Consider the following 12,230-nt stretch of genomic DNA (forward strand, 5'->3'; position numbering starts at 1 on the left):
TGTAGGATCCACATATATGTGTAGGATTCTCAGCAATGAATAAGAACTGCTCTTTGGCTTGTAGGACTACACAGCGTTTCTCTCTCTCTCTCTCTCTCTCTCTCTCTCTCTCTCTCTTTCACACACACACACACTCAGATGCAGTTGTGATAAGAAGCAATATTCTAACAGGGAATGAGGAAGGAGGGAGTGGATTCTATCTTTGGGATCTCACAGGTTCCTTGGAGGATCCAGTTCTTGAGCAAGTTTGGATAAAGTGCTAAGAGGTAGACATAGTAGCAAAGAAGACAGGTGTGTGTGGGGGGGTCTCTGGCAGATAAAATGGGTGAACAAAAAGAGGGATCAGAAAGCTGGGTGCATGGTGGGTGCCAGCCTCTGGGAGCAGAAAGTAGGTGGCTATGATTTGGGCACATGTTGCATAGTAGGTGCTCAGTCAATAGTTGCTGAATGACAGCATTGAGCTGACAGGGAGGAACAAAAAGATTGAGAAAAAGTAGGCTATAGGGAAGCGCTTTAGCATAAGGAAGAGGTGATCATGCTTTGGGTCACCGCTTCTCAAATGTGAACAAGTGTTTGTTCTCTTTGCTGGAGGTCCCGTTGCCACTCAGCCTCTGTCCAGGAAGGAGGACAAGTGATGAAGTGGAGGTGAGAGTTGTCTACCGTTCTCCCATTGAGACTAGATGAGATGGGAGGGGGCCTTGAGGAGAGGCGTGGACTTTCTCAGCAAGGAAGGTGGTCAGCTGTTCTGCAGATAGAAGGCCAAGGTGGGGGTCGGGAGCTGGGGGGGATTCTGTGGAGAGCTGGATCCTCAGGGACAGTAGCTTGATTGACTGATGGGGACTGTGCTTTCCCTGGTATGCCCTGGCAGCTGCAGGTGCAAAGGGAAGGGAGTGATCCACCCATACCAGGGGTCATCAAGGCAGGTCCAGGGAAAGTCAGGGGTGGAGGAGATTGAAGGCACAGAGATGAGGCTGGTCGGAGAGCCCAGGAAAGCTCCCAAAAGGGCACAGGGAGGAGTGGGGGCCCAAGAGACCAGAAGATCCACAGGAGGGAAGAGGTAGCTGGCAGAAGCTGTGGTCAGAGAGTGGACATTGGAGGTGGAGGTCTTGAGGGGATGGTTGGAAGTGTCTGAGGGAGCCAGGCAGTTAAGAAACTGAGTTCAGAGGAGACGCTGGAGAGGTGGGGAGGCTACAGGACAGACCACAGCCTGGAGAGAGTGGGCTGGGCTCATGGCAGAGCTGACCAGCAACTGAGAAAGAACAAGAGCCAGGGATTGAGCCCAGGACCTTGGTTGTGAAAGTGCTGAGGCAAGTACTCTTTCTCATAAGCAGCAGTACTTGTTTGGAAGTCAGGGTGATCCCAGAGGCAAGGGGGGCCTGCCCTGCTCATACTCCCTAACCCCACTTTTTGGGGACCTTGGCTGAGACGCTGAAGCTTAGGCTTCACTTCCTGGAACTGTAGTGCTGAGGGGAGGATGTGAAAAGTGACTCCTTTAGCTGTTGCCCACTGTGCGGCCACCCAGCCCTGAAACTGCTCTCCGGGCCAGGGAGAGCTCCGTCCCCATTCCCAGGTCAAGGCCTAGGACCCCCTCACTAGGCCATTTGAAACCCTGAATGTCTCCTGCCTGCTCCTGACCAGGGAACTCATGTAAGGGAATGACAGGCCATCGGTACTTCCTGTCTGAGGAGGACAGGCCAACAGCACAGTTGGACTCCCCACTCCCAATTTGTTCCTCTCAGTTTGACTCTCTTTCTCTCCCTGTGAGCTTCGGTGTGGAGTTGTTTTCTCTTCATCAGCAGTTTGTGGGACCCGGTGGGGTGTAGAGAGAGCTAGGGAGGCCTCTGAGAAGGAAGAGACATCTCAGAGTTCTCTGTGGGCATGAGCCCGTGCCTAACCCTCAGTCCTTGTCAGAATAGCCCCACGGAGGTGTCCTTTCCAGGCCTCCTGGGACCCTTGGCCTCATATCACTTCCTACTAGAAACTGCCACAGGCTCCTTCCCTTCAAACCAGAACCTTCCTTTGTTTACTCCTTCCCCTAAAGTCTGGGACTTCTTTCAGCCTGGCTCTTCTTTCCTATTAAGGTCTGTAAGAAGGGAGCAGAAGGCAGGTGGTCACCTCCCCCGGTCTGTCCCCTGTGGGTGATCTGCAGCCCTCCTCCTGTGCTACCAGCACCGGGACAGCCTCTGGCCCTTACTGTGTGCCTCTCCCACCTCTCCTTTCCCTGTGCCCCTTGATATTTGTCCTCAGCAGGGGAGGGAAGCTCTAAAGGATTTGTGCAGAGACCCTGGGCAGAGGAAGATAAATGGAATTTGCAATAAATCCAGGAGCAAAGTCGTAACTTGACTTAAAAACAAACAAAAGGGCCAGGACTGCACTTAAGCTCAGCAGAAGCTCATCTCACAGTGTAAACAGAAAAGGGCAATGGGGCTGAAGAGGCTGTGCCTGGGACAGCCAGGCCTGCAGGGCGGGATGGGGTGGGATGGGCTGTGATTTCCTCTGGAGGAGAGAGGCTGGAGGGAGAGGCTCTGTGACCTCTGTGAGGGAGGAAGGAAGAAGACAGGGTCACCGCTGTTTTCTACCACAACTTTTCAATGACTTGCTCTTTGGAAAGGTGCACCCAGGATTGGGACAAGAAGGTCTTTGGGGAAAACGCTTCTGTGCCCCATCACTGGGGCTGGGCAGATAAAAGCTCCACCAAGCAAGAGCCAACACAGGACTGATATGAGCTCCTAGGGCCTCAGCCTTCCCTGGAACTGGCAATCCCTGGGCCCTGTAGTGGCTCTGAGAGGCAGATGCACCACCCTGGTGCTCCCTTAGACAGCTGTCTGTCCAGCACAGCCCTGGGAATGTTGCTGTTTCTGGAATTTCTTGCCTCAGCTAGAAGTGGTAGTCTGGTCTCATTTCAGCACCTTGTTCTGAGGTCTAGCTCCATTATTTCAAAGTGCTTCCATGCAGGCTCCTCATCGGAGCCTCCTCAACTCTAGAGTAGGGCAGAACATGTTCCCAGGCATTTTAAGGGCATTTATGAGTTAAAGCAACCCGTCCAAGGTCCACAGCAAATTGGCAATTGATCTAAGTTTGTAAGTGAAAAGGGTGGGGCCTGAGGTATAGTTCCTACTCATTAGCAATGATCCTGGGTGAGCACCTTGACCTCTCTGGGCCCAGGCTCTCTTCTCCAACATGCACTTCCTTCCAGAGGATAAACAGCTTGGCGGCTGCCCCCTCTAGCCCTCTGTGGCTGAGCCTTTCAAAGTCAGAAACCCCAGGGGAACCCAATGGTGAGTCAAGGAATATACAAAGCCACAGTTTAAACATAGCACATCTTTCTGGAGCCTCATTTCAGCACGTGGATATTTTTAGAGGGGGGAAAAACCCAGATGTTTAAAAAATTGTAAAACAAGATGTTTGTATTGTAGAAGGAGAGGCAAAATTCAAATTTTAAAAGACAGGAAACTTGGAAGACATTTTGTGCTTGCTGCAGTCTACTTCAGGTGCCCCCCCCAAATATGTTCACTTTCTCCTGTCTCCTCAGAACACGGTGGGAGTTTCAGATGCGTTGTTTGGGGCCCACTCTTGAGCCCAGCCTGGCTCTTTCAAATGGGCATTTAAGCCCATCTGGCAGTGGGCTGAAGAAACCCATATTCAGGGCAAATGGAAGGTGGCCATACTCCCTCTTCAAGACAGCGTTTCCAAGCATCTTGACACAGTTCTTTTTGTCCCACGTTATACTGTAGAATCACCTGATGAATAAAAAATAATAACCCTTGGCAAGGTCCTACCCCAACCAAGTGCACCAGGATCCCTGGGAGTGTGGTTAGGGTTCAATGTGTCTGAGGAGCTCCCAGAGTGGTTCTAACTTGCAGCCTGGGTTGGGTACACTGAATTACAGTGCACCGTTCAGAGTTCAGGATCCCCAGAGTATTAGCGTCCACAGAGGGGAAACGGGCACAGATAGCTCTGTTTATTAACTATTGACTAGATTAGTGGGCAAATGAGAGCATTCTAGAACCCATACCCAAACTAAAAAAAAGTTCAAAGGAAAGAAAAGGGTTAGGAGAGGTGGATAACAAGACAAAACTTGAACTGTGTTGTATAGTGCACCCCCAAAGCTGAGAATGACCTTCTTTGGAAGTAGGGTCATTGTGGATATAATCAGGTAAGATGCTAGAGTGGGCCCTTAGTCCAATATGACTACTGTCCTCATACAAAGAGGAGGGGAGACACATCAGGAGAACACCATATGAAGATGGAGGCAGAGACTGGAGTGATGTGACCGTATGCCATAGGACATGCCCAAGGATTTCTGGAAACCACCAAAAGCTAGGAGGACAGCCTGGACCAAATTCTCCCTCAGAGTGCCTAGAAGAAGCCAACCCAGCCAGCACCTTGATTTGAAGATTCTAGTCTCTAAAACTCTGGAGAATAAATTTCTGCTAGTTTAAGTGAAACTTCACTAAGTTTGTGATTCTTTTCCTAGAAACACTGAGAAACTAGAACAGAAGCTCAGTTAGTAAACCCAGCTGCAGATACTCCTCCCTTGGATGCTGGGAGAGGGACTGTGGCCTCTGCCCCAGCCAGGCCATGTGGGCATTTGAGGATCCATGGTGATGCCACACAGTTCTGCATAGCTGGAAGGAAGCAAGGACTAGCGGAGAAGCTGAAGGGATGAAGTAAAATGTGTGGTGTCCAGCGTCACTCTGCAGAGAAGACATAAAGACTGGAGTCAGTTCATTTATTCACTTACTCACTATCATGAGCCAGGCTCTCTGAACCCAAAGCTCCCAAGGCCACAGACTAGCCTGCCCTGTCCTCAGGGAGCTGGAAAGAGGGTCCAGTGCTTATCAACCAGGAGGCTGGGGTGATGTGCCCACTGCTGTGGTCACAGCTGTTGAGAGGCAGGACAGATGACACAGGCCTGTGAGGACAAGGCAAGTGGGGAAGCACATTTTACTAGAGGCTGAGGTGACTAGGAACAAATACTGGCCCCAGCTGCCTATGTGGCCACTGACGGGACCCTATAGGAGGTGAGATAGGCTTCTATGGTCACTGCTAATTGTATAAAACCAAAAAATCTCCAGAATATTTTCAGCCCATTTCACTTACCAAATGTCAGGCTGGAAACCCCAGCGGTTTGTGTAGGACCCTTTCCAGGATGAAGGGGATCTCACAAACTTGGCCTTGTGCAGGGTTTCTTGGAATTCTGGCAGCCTCAAAGTGGGTCTGGCCTCCTTGTGTTGGGATCACCCACCTTCTCACAGCCCTCTCCAGCACACCTGGCTGCACCATGAAAGGCAGCTTTCTAGACAGACCCTCGAGTCGCAAGATTCTATGTTCTCTAGCTCTTTGGTTTCCCCTTTACATTTTTGGGAGTTACATGACACTCAGCGGCGAGTATTGCTGGCAGTCTAAGAAATACCAAGTTCAGAGCCTGAGGCTGCTGTGGTTTTTCTGAAGCTCCATTTCATTTGGGCTAGAGGTGAACACTACCCTCTGGAGACCCCAGCAGGCGGGGACTGAAGCAAAGTTCAAGGAACAGTCGCTTCCACCATGGCTGGGTGTTTGTCTGGCACAGAGCAGCCTGATGACCTGCTAACAAGCAGTCCAAGACAGACAGCAGGGCAGGACAGACTGAAGGAGTGCCTGGCTCCCTGACAATGACAGTCATCATGAATGCTCCAAATGCTTTCATTAAAAGTTCCGTGTTACCTGACACTTGGAGGTAATTAAAACAGTTAATGTTACCTTTGTGATCTCAAAGTCATTTATAAGGAAGTCCCTGTCACCTTATTTTCAAAGGAAAGCAAAGAGGTAACATTGAGGGCCCCAAGAAAGAACTAAGAACAGCTCCGAACCTCCTCAGACTCAGAAATGAAAAGATAAGAAAAACATGCGCTGTGTTTTACTGTTCTAAAAAGTAACGCATGGTTGTAGAAGACAAAGACACAGAAAAGTACAAAAAATAAATTAGAAGCCACCCCAATCCCATCCCTAGAGACTACTGTCAGTGTTCTGTGGGTATAAATATGCTTCCTGATTATGAAAATACCTCTTCACATCTGTAGCTTAAAAATAAAAGTGGAAACATGTGACAGTTCATGATTTCATAAGGGAGGCCCTAAAAACCTATAATATTTCAGGTAAATTTGATAGGGGATCAATAAAAATGCGATTCATTAATCCAGAAATAATCAAAAGCTTACTTTGGGTAAGGCACTCCATTCCATATTGGGGGCGGTGGTTAGAGCCATCTAAAGGATATGGGGACACTAGAGGGAGGAGGTGAGGACTGCATAGCAGTCCTCCTGAATGCACACGATGTGCTCCTCAGTTCCTAGCAGAACTCGCCATTGGGCTCTCAAGATGGCTGCTTGTTCACTCACTCAACAAATATTTGCCTTGTGCCTACTCTGTGTAAGGGAAGGTGTCTAGGCTTTGGAGCAAGGACACCTTGTGGTAAGAGTGGTTTTAAGAGATTTGCTGTGAAGGTATTTTTTAGATGAGACAAACATTTAAAATCAGTAGACTCTGAGTAAATCAGATTACTCTCCATCATGTATGTGGGCCTTATCCAACTAGTGAAGAAGGAAAAAAAAAAAGAATAAAAGAAGGAATTCTGCTTCTAGACTGCCTTTGGACTCCAGCTACAACATCAGCTCTCCCTGGGTCTCTGGTCCTGCAGATTTTGGACTTGTCAGCCCCCACAATCATATGAGCCAATTCCTTAAAATTCCATCCTTTTACCCACTCACCCATCCACAAACGTCCTGTTGGTTCTGTTTCTCTGGAGAACACTGACTGACACAGGTGGGGATGGAGAAACTCAAATGCGCTGAGGGAAGCCAGTGAGTCAGGGTGCTCGCAGAGCAGAAGAGGGAGGTGAGTGATTGTACACTTGTGCCTCTACATAAGCCTGTGTGTGCTTCCACGAGTGCGTGCATGTGTCTATGTGCTCTGTATACCTCTGTGTTTCTGTGGTATATGAAGCCATTTGTATGTCTTTGTCTATATCTAGATTATGTACCTCTGTGTGTGTTTGATGGCTACATGAGTATGTATGTCTGTATGTATAAGTATGTCTGTCTGTGTCTATATGAGTGCACTTAGGCATGTATCAGTGTGTCTATCTGCATGAATGTCCTTGTTTTGTGTCTGGTGAAGGATGTAGGCAGGGAAGGTGTTGCTCAATTCTCTGTCCTTTCAGATGGCTTGCTGGAAGCGGGGTCACAAGCTGGATCTGGAGCCAGGAAGGAAGGTGGATAGCAGGAAAGCAGGTCACATGTGGTAGACTGAGTGGGATCAGTTCACAGCAAAGGGGCAGGATACAGGGACAAGTTTGGGAACAGGATGGCCAGAAGTCAAAGGTGGTGCAGAGAGGTCTTGGGGGTGATTTGCCTCCCCAGAGACAAGTTCAGACAATAAGGGCCTGGACTGAGAGGGTAGCAACAGAGAAGGAGACCTGGAGAAGGGGCCCCATGAAGATGAAGAAGAGAAATCAGGCCATCAGGGCAGGGAATTGCTCTGGGGTTGATGATTACTTCAGTTTAGACCTGTTGGGGTTCAGGAAATCACAAAGCAAGATTTCCTAAAATGAGAAGAAGATAGTGACCAATCAGTGTCACATTGTAGATAGAACAAGGAAAAGGAGGAATGAGAAAAAGCAATCAGGTTTGACAGTAAGGGAGAGGAGGCATTGGATATGCATGGTGGGAGGGCACCATTTGTTGGACCCCCACCATGATTATATGGAGATGGAAAAACAGTATAATAACCACATGAATGGACAGCAGAGTTGAGTGATGGTAGCCGTGTGCATATTTGAATAAAGAGTGAAACTCAATCATTAAGATATTCAGGCCTGATCCCATTAAGTACTTCCTCTGAGAGCTAGCAAACTGATATCCTTTAATCATGCCTTATATTTATAAAGGCCTTTCTCCAGAGAACTCCAAGTGCTCAATAAACATTAATTAATTGATTCTCCCATCCTCCTCTAGGGAAAAGTTGGTAGCAGGTATCACTCTGTTTATAGGTCTAGAAACTGTGGCAGAGATGAGAATGATAATATCAACCAAGGTCACAGGCCACCTGTGGTAGGGGGTGTCCTACCTTTAATGCTAGGTTGTTCTGAAATCACCCACATCTTATCAGGCTCCCCCATGTTCCCAGTGAGATGTGACTATGAGATCAGCTGTAGGACCTGATGCTTCAGCAAGCGGCCGCAGGATAATCTTGGAAGGATCCTAGGGCCAGGTGTGGGGCTCAGGGAATGAGTCTTCTGCACATTCCATCTTGGACTCTTGGGGACTTGAGCAGTTTACCTCTGCCCACTCATTTACTACAAGCAAAGGCTGAGCCAAGGACTAACCAAACCATCCAACTCAAGAAAAGCATGCAGTCACTCAACTTGAATTTTGTGAGAATCCTCACATGAAAAATTCTCTAGTATTATAAACAATGAAAGGGACCCAGTCCTATGCAAGACCCAAATAGCCCTATAATGCAATGAAAATCAGGGACACCCAACTAATAAGATGGTTTGGTCATCTCTGGTGATAAGTTTAGGCTTTACCTGGCCAACAAAGGAAGAGAATGCCAAAGGTCCTGAGAGTGGAGGTGATCTGCAAAGCCCCCCACAGTAGTCCCAGAGAGCCCTTGGCTTAAAGTCACATTGTTCTTCCCAGGATTGAGCCTGCCAGTGTCTGGGGAGCCTGTGAGCTGCCAATACATGTACTCTCAGCTAATGAGGACCAGCTCTTGGGGGATTGGTGAAGCAGCATACATTCCCAGTATGGGGTTTATGCTACTTGAGTGGACCTGGGAAACTCAAGGGGCCATCACTGGCATGATTACCTAATGCCAAGCTTAACTAGGCCCCAAACTCCTAGTGATTCCCTGAGAGGCCTGATCTCCCTGAGGCCAGCCAAGCCAAAAGCATCGCAAAGAGCACCAGATGGGCTTCTTTTGAGTCTTCCCCTCTTGCCATTATTTGTGACAGCATCACTTGTTAGTGAGGATAATCCCCTCGAGGTCCCTGGCAGCTAGCTGTGCAGAATATCAGAGGACCAGCCCGACACAGGGCTGCTTAGACATCTGAGCCACCCCCTCCTGGAGCTTGCTTCCCACACCCATTTGCTGCACCCTATGAAGCAGGGGTGTCCATGAGGAGACAGAGTGTAGATTAGCATAGTAACACTTTCTCTTATGGGTTTTTGTTGAGGAATCTTTGATGTTTGGTCAAAAGCCAGAAAAAATATAACTTGTTCAGGAGGCAGACTATTAGGGCTATTTGAGTTGGGAAGCCAAGAGGGTCCAGCCACTCTGCAGAACAGGGCCTGGGATCAGCAACTCAAGGTCTCGTCTTTGGGGGACCCTGGGAAGGAAGAGGGTGGCTCTAAATGGAGAAAGGACTTGCAGGTTTCAGGGAATTTCTGTCTTTCCCTTCCTGTCTTCATTCTGCTTTCATAGTTCTAGAGGAGAGAACACCAGCTTCTTGCAATGAGGTGAAGAGGGCCTACTCCAGAGCAGGCAATCACAGAACAAGACCCACCTCCTCATTAGAGTGGTCATGGGCGAAAGTGACATTTCCAAAGACTGTTCGAGAAAGATCACAAGTGCAAGTTAAATGTTGGCAGGACTTATCTGAAGGCAGATTATGGGATAAGAACCTTTCTTATCTTGTCTTTCCTCAGCTTTCTTTTTAAGGGAGTAGGGTTAAGTCCTCAGGTGCCAGCATCAGATGGCCTGAGTGTGCAAGCAGAAAGCTACTACTTAGTCTACTAACCTCATGTTTCCTCTACTTGCACTGAGGTCAATGGGTTTCCTAAACTGAGCAGGGCCAGATTTCTCCCTGGTGGCTTCTTTCTGCTTCTGCACCTGGGGAAGTAGCATTTTGGCCTTCTTGGTGTTTGTGACATGGGTTACGATGGATACTGTTAGAACCACACCCAACATACAGTAAAATCTGTAGAGTGAGGGTCTTCATCTTCTTCTTCCTTCATCTGGCGCTGGTTGGAGGTGATCTGTCCACCCTGCCACAACTACTGGCAGCCTTGCCATGTTTAAGGAGTTTGGGACATACTGGCCTGTGTCCGATGGTTAGCCCTGCAGAGGGCCATAAAACAGAGGCAAAGGGAGCGGCCAGCACAGATAGGACGCTGGAGATGAAAAGCAGCGTGTTTTCCTTTCCAAAGTGCTGCTGTGTTCCTGAAGGCCTGCAGCTTCCTCTGGACTGCTGAGGGTTTTTTCTTCCCAGTTCCTCTCAGTGATATCTTAAGAGGCAAACTTCCAGCACTAACAGGAGGTCTTTTGTTCTCTTTTCTCAAAGTGGACTTTAACCCAGTTACTACAGACTGAGTCACTGTAAAAACAAACAAATAATAATACTCCATTTTCTTAAAGGCTCTTCCATGCCTGCTGACAGAAAAGGGGGAACTTGACACTACACTGGGCCTTTGGGGCTCTTCCCCCCTCTGCCCTTCCAGAGGCTCAGCCTGGGAGAAACTTCCAGAACACACTGGATCCTGGCACTATGGGTTGTTTAGAATTTCATCCATGGGGTGGCCCATGGACTCTGAGGAATTTTGGTCTCAGCACAGTTATGGTGGGATTTATCCCAGACAGAGTAGTGCTTGTTACACACTGGATTCTGGACTTGCTTCCCTTCTCCATACATTAGTTTCTGTATGCTCCATTCAACAAAAGTTTAATGGGTACTTAGGCACCGGGGTTGAAAAGATAAAGAACCACTTCCTTCCTTCCGGGAGACGCAGGTGAGTATCTTCTCACACAAGTAAGATGGACACGAGCTAGGGCTGGGATGGGGAAAGGAAGGGGCCAGCCATTTGCCCGGGAAGAATGGAGAAGGTCTTCTTGGAGGGCTTTTGAGCTGAGGCCTGAACCATGCGTAAGTGCTCATCAGATGCTCAGGGGAATGGTGGGGGAGCAAGGGGAGTACTCCATGGTGAGTTTGGACCTGCCTTAGTGCAGGCTGTCACTAATCTTTCTCCAGCATTTTTGCCTACATGCCTAAGTAGAGCAGGACCTTCCTTTTTGTGAGAAGAAGTAGTCCCTGAAGTTACATGCCACTGCCTTCAGGACTCTGCTCCAAGATGTTTGTCTGGTTCCATCAGACATTGAGACATGCTTTGGGCCACAAGCCCAGTGGACACAGTGCCCAAGGGCACAGCTACAGTTCCTAGTGGATGTAACACATGTTCTCCAAGAAGATGTCACTAACTGCGTTCCTGACACTCCAGAGTTCAAGTGCACAGTGCAATTCATTCATGCCTACCATGAAAAGGCAGCCGAGTCCCCTGGAAAACTCCCCCCTCCCTTTACTGGGAAGCACCCCAGAAGCCTCAGGTAGAGCTAGCAGCACTCTCTTTTGTGCTCTTGTTCTTTGTGTCTTGATCTAGGCTCCAGCTATAGCCCTCTACTTCCCTAGCCCTCCATTCTTGGACTGTGAGCGCTTGGAAGGAGTGCACACAAAGACACAATCCTCAATCTTTAGCCTGCTGTTTGGTTCATGAACATACAAGGAGTTCAGGAGGTATTTGTTACATGGACAACAAACAAGTGGATGACAGTTGAGTGGGTGTGCTTTGCATAATCTGACAATGATACCATCAGGAAACTTCGCCTTCATCATTACTGATAATAAAATGGTTGGGCCTAAGAGTCTCCCCACCGTATAAGTCAATCCCTTTCCAAGAAGCCGCTTATTCTTGAGAATTTAGAATGAAAATCAGACTGAGACCACTGTGAGAGTCCAGAGCAAAAGGAACCTGTTAACATGTTGTTCAAGTGACCCCTGAATACAACTCTTTAAATTCTGGTCAACCATTTGAAAAGACTTCTTGAGACCTGGCAGCAGGTCAGCTATGTCTGTGATTGTAGTAGTATTGTCATTTGATGAGTCTTATGAAGGGCAGGAGGAAGGGGACCTCATTCTTCAGAAGAAGTACTCCTTGGCTGGTCCTTCCTTCCCCACTCATCTGCCAGATGCAGATGTCCTCAGACAACCAGCAGCCGATGACACTAAACATGCCAGTGTTGCAGCTGAGCTCCAGCGGGTCTGTGCCTCCACGCTCCATACACAGCACTGTATCGCTTCAGCTTGTCGCTGTGCTGCGGGAGAGCACAGGCCTCGGCCTCAGACTGCCTCCCCTAGATTACAGCTCTAAGAAGATGAGTAAAAAATTCCAGGAGCAGGCTTGCTCTCCATGACGGTA

Source organism: Castor canadensis, chromosome 3 (assembly GCF_047511655.1).
Source record: "Castor canadensis chromosome 3, mCasCan1.hap1v2, whole genome shotgun sequence".
NCBI classification, from domain to species: Eukaryota; Metazoa; Chordata; class Mammalia; order Rodentia; family Castoridae; genus Castor; species Castor canadensis.